Here is a 5,381-nt window from a genome sequence, read left to right on the forward strand (position 1 = left end):
CAAGGGAAGAAATTCAAGATTCCCACCAAGTTTTCTTGACATTTATTACAATAACTTCATTTCCTTTTATTTCATTTCATAAGAAAATATTTTATTCAAATATTATCTTTATGCATTTTTCCTACCTTTGTTTTCTATGAAATGTAAGAGATTAATGTCTGAAAGTTATTATTATACCAAAATTAGTATACTAAACAAACATTATAATAATTTTTTTGGTTAACTGTAATTTCCCCAATATCCACCATTTATGAATAATACTGCTAAGGGTTTTATATACTACATAAGTAATGGTTTTGGCATTGAAATCCTGAATTTGTAATTTCTGAGTTAGACCTCCAGGTCAGTGAATAGAAACATTATAACAATCTAGTGAACAACTAAGCTAAGGAGAGCATAGAAATTCAAGGGAAAGATAAAGGTGATTAAAACCTCAACCAACTAATGAACAGCACGTGAGAAAATCTCCAAATAGACATGGGGAATAAAAGAAGGCAGGAGAATATGACTCCTAAAGATGTTATAAAAATCACACATTAGAGCATTTGGTGCAGAGAGAATGGTATGAATCTTCATTTGCTGGGGTGAGAAGAATGGTGGCAAGTATGATTATCATGCTTAAAGAGGACGGACAAAAACAACCCAATGAATCCCAAGGGAACACAGATAAAAATACATGAGAAGACAAAGAAACAACTAAATGAGCTAAAAGAGGATTTCAACAAACATCAACATTAAACCAAGGAAATCATAAAATATAGGTAAATGAAGTAAAGAAAGCAGTAGAATAGATGAAAGAGAATCTTAACCAAGATATGAAGAGACTCAAAAAAAAGTGATCAAAGAGAAACCCAGGAACAAAAAATTTCGTCAAGTCAAAAAAAATAAGTTGAAAGCCACACCAGTGTATTTGAAGAAGTGGAAGACAGAATTTCAGACTTGAGTACAAAACAGATATTAAAGAGAAAAAAAAACAGAAGAACACTTTGAGAAAAGACTGAAGAGCTGTGAAAAGAATAGGCAAGCACTCTGCAACTCCATCAAAAGACTAAACCTGCCAATCATGGGCCTCAAAGAAGTGTAAGCAAAAGGCAGAGGAAATATATTCAACAGAATAACAGCAGAAAACTCCACATCTCGAGAAAGAGTTGCCCATCCAGGTAGAGGAAGCCTCTGCTATAATAAACAGACATGACCAAAACGGAACCTCTTCATGGTATATTATAGTGAAAAATTAGCATAGAGAGTAAGACAAGGATATTGAAGGCAAAAAGAGAGAAAGAGAAGAAAAAATAATGGATAAAGGTAAATACATTGAAATAATAGGAGATTTTTCACAGAAATATAAAAAGCAATACGAGCATGGAGTAAGGAATGTAAGCACTGAAAGAAAACAATTTCAATCCTAGGTATTCTACCTAGCACAGTTATAATTCAAAATTGAAGGAGGAATAAAAACCTTCCAAAAGAAGAAGAAACTAAAACAATACTTTCCTCTAAATTACAGTACAGAAAATTCTTAGAGTAATCCTATACACACAAGATGAAAATGAACATAGCATGAAAGGATGGGAATCACAAAATCTTAAGAGAAGAGCTGAAAAGTAATTAGAGAGCAGTATAGAATTCATTTCACACACAGAAATCCTTCAGTTCACAGGACATTGAATGGTTTGATCGTCTTTTCTAAGGCTTTTTGTGATATGAGAGAAGACCAAGGGCAGATGGGGATTCTGAAAAGTGTGTCAAGACAAGGAGCCCTTTCCACTGCAAAAGACTTGTCATTCATCTGCCCCAGCATACAGTGAATTCTTAGGCCACTCAGATCAACTACCCACATTCATACAGGTCTGTCACATTTATATCCTTAGCACTCTCTACAACAGTCAATATTGTAGTTATTATTATATTATCCTATTTTTGACCTTTCTGTGTTTCTGTATCTCCCTGAGATACCCATTGAAATTAAACATGCTTTTAAATTACCTTTGAAATAACATATTTTATCATCTTGAAGAATTCAGAGTGTGTTTTAAGATAACTAACTTTTTTCTCATACTTTCCCATGTGAGTAGGTATGGTGGTTTTTGTGATTTACGTTTATACTTGTTATTTTTATATATCTTGTTAATGAAACTATTAGTTCTTGCCAAGAGTACAGGATTCTATCTTCTATGCTTTGGTTGTAAGCTGTCCTTGTTTTGGCCACTGTGGTTGCTGCCACTACCTTGCTTTCATGAAGCTCACCGTCATACATGTTTACATGTTCTTTGTAAAAATGGACTTGCTTAACTACAGATAAAAACCAGCTTTGCCATACCTAATTCTTTGTGTGCTAAAGAAAACTGTTCCAGATGACCAACTGTGAGTTTGTGACTCCTCAAGTCATCACTGGTATTTTATTTTCTTTTGCTTTAATTTTAACTTGCAACCTTATTTACTGTTCTATATCTTCATTGGTTTCATGTCTCATGGATAACTACCTCCATAATCATCAGTAACCATACATTACCTCATCTTTTCTACTTCTTTCTTTCAAGCTTTCATTGATCTTCCTTTACCTGTCCTCTACTGTCCTCCTCCCTCATTCTATTTTGTTTAAATATGGTTTCTTTTAACCAATCTCTTTGTTCTTTTTCTGCCAGGCATCTCTTCATAAAGAGACATGCTTAGCTCATATCATGATTCCTTAAAGAAGTTCTTTTCTTCTCCTCACTGCAGGGATATTATACATTTGTTAATATCACATTCACTCACTCATATTTTAAATTTTCTGAGTTTTTATTTATTTAAGACAATGTTTATGGATTTTTCCTTGTTTTTCTTGACTTCTCTAATTCAAATTGTCCTATGAATTGCAACTAGATGAATCATCAGCCAAGGCATCCTCCTAGAATGCTCCTTGACCCCAGAAACCTGTACCATATGCCCTGAATGAGGAAGTGAAGCAGAGGGGTCATTCCATGGGAAGAGGCCCCATAGCTCTTCTTTCTAAGGCTCTTTACAGAGGCCCCACATCACATCTCTATTAGCCCTTTCCTAGCTCAGGTGGGAGTAGGATACCTTCATTCTCCACACCTTGAATGTCACAGGCCTTTCTTAAGTTATGACCCGGTATCTTCTGCAGGCAGTAGTTTGATAAGGGTGTGAAATTAATGGATTACTGAGTATTGCAAATCAACTAAGTAGCAGGGGACTGGATTTGTTGCTGAAGATGGTATCTCACAAACCTTCATGATTTGAAACCTTCATGATGAGAATCATGAAAATCATGATTCTCCTTACCTCAGCCTCCTATATAGTTATGATTAACAAGGAGAAAAATTCAGAAGTGAATCTGTGTGTGTGTTTATCAATGGAAGTGTGGATTTATGGATGGGTTTATGAATATAAGTGTGCTTATGCATGTACATACTCATATTTCCCCCTGATTAGTGTGATATTGTGGTAGGCCGGATGTATTTGAGTATCAAAAATGAGCAGCATAGATCAGCACATTGGGATTTTAGTCCTACTTCTCCATGACACTTCACAGAAGTTCACAGTGTGTCAGAATCTGTGAGTGGATGTTGTGAGGGGATGAGATTGTACATTTGATTTTAAATAAAATTTTACAAGTCGTTAGTGGAAAATCTATTTTCCAGTGGATGTATATGATGTGCAAGGAAAGCCAGAGCTGAACTCTGAATGTAGACATTCTGGCAAAGAACAGTACACCACTACCTACTTAAGTGTGTTGCTGCTTTTACCTATTGTCTCATACACAGCTTAAAACTAAACCCACAGGCTATAGTTTGTTCTGATATGTTTCTCCATCTTTGTATTCCTTGCATGGAAACAATGCACAAGTAAATAAGTGAAAATGAATGAATTGTGTATTCATAGGCTTGAATAAAGTTTAATCACATATACTCTGGTGAAAATTTGTACACCACACACTTACTGTGGATAGATTCCATATAGGTGGGTAATATGTTCACAGACCTCATGCTGCTTTGACTATTACTCATCTATTGAACCAATAATAGGTGTTATACCAAAACATTTTGTGTAATTCACCAGAAAGCAGAAGCACAGAATGATAATTAGTTACCTTTACATTGAGCTAATGGATTTTAAACTTAGGGATTCCTAAGAACTCAGAACATACACTTTCATAATCCAATACTTCTCAAACTGGGATGATTTGTTCATCTTGCTATCTTTAACAACTTATATAGATTTTGGAGTATGGAAGTCACAACTTAGGGAGTAAGTCACTCTGTCACTTTATATACATGGAAACCCAACGTGTTTTAAAACATATTACAATGCATGAACCAATCTCCACCACAAGGCATGGTCCAGCCAGCACTGTCCAATTTTCCATTCAATAAATCTGTTTCTTGACTTGATTGCAAAGGAATTAAGAGGTTATCCATCAGGAAATAGGAAAATAAATTTTAATTTGGGAAACTATAGGGATGATTGGAAAGAAAATTCCAACTCTAGCATTCAAATGCACAACTGGAAAGAGTATCTCTCCCTGGGTTGAAGGTAGACACAAGGATGAGATGTTCTTGGGAGTTTATGTCTCACTTCCTCATAGGTCTTGAGCTCTGTGTGAAATAGTTGTCATAACCAGACAGACAGTGGTAATCAGCCTCATGCTCAGGCTGCAGCCCAGAGATAGTCAGGGAGGCAGAGTTGGAGGAGCTGTCTTTGGATCCAGAGAACCAGTTGGGAACCCCATTGGGTCTTTGATTATAATTGTAGATTAGCATCTTTGGGGTACTCCCAGGGTGCTGTTGGTACCAGTACACATAGTTGTTGTCAATGCTGCCACTGCTGCAGGTACAGGAGATGCTGATTGTCTTGCCAGGAGACCCTGACACAGACTGGAGCTGAGTAAACACAATCTCAGCCCAAAAGCCTGCAAGGAGGGAATAAGACATAAATTAATGAAGATTTGATGGACTCCTTAGTAGGAAGGAAGAGAGAATATCATCCTTCCTAGTTTCGTTCAGGTGCCCTCCCAGAAGATCCTATAGGCTACCACCTGTGCAGTGAGCAAAGAAGACAAGCACAAATGGATCCCAGGCCATGGTGAACACACCACAGGCTCTGCTTCTTGAAGCACACAGGCAGGCTGGAGTGAACCAACTCTTTTTATATGTTCCCTTGGTCTTCAGAGTGGAGTATCTCCATGCAAATCTTTCTCAGGCCGTGTCTGTTCAAGACCCTCCTCCCTCATTTAATGTTAGCATGGACTCCAGTTGAAAAAAACAGAGACTGAGGGTGCTGCTTTTTATTCCCAAGAGAGCACAGGAACACCTCCTGTGTGTGGGGAGGGGAATAAATTGTGTTCAGTGAAGTAAATCAGACTCAGAAAGAGGAAGGTC

This window comes from Castor canadensis, chromosome 18, assembly GCF_047511655.1.
Source record: "Castor canadensis chromosome 18, mCasCan1.hap1v2, whole genome shotgun sequence".
NCBI lineage: Eukaryota > Metazoa > Chordata > Mammalia > Rodentia > Castoridae > Castor > Castor canadensis.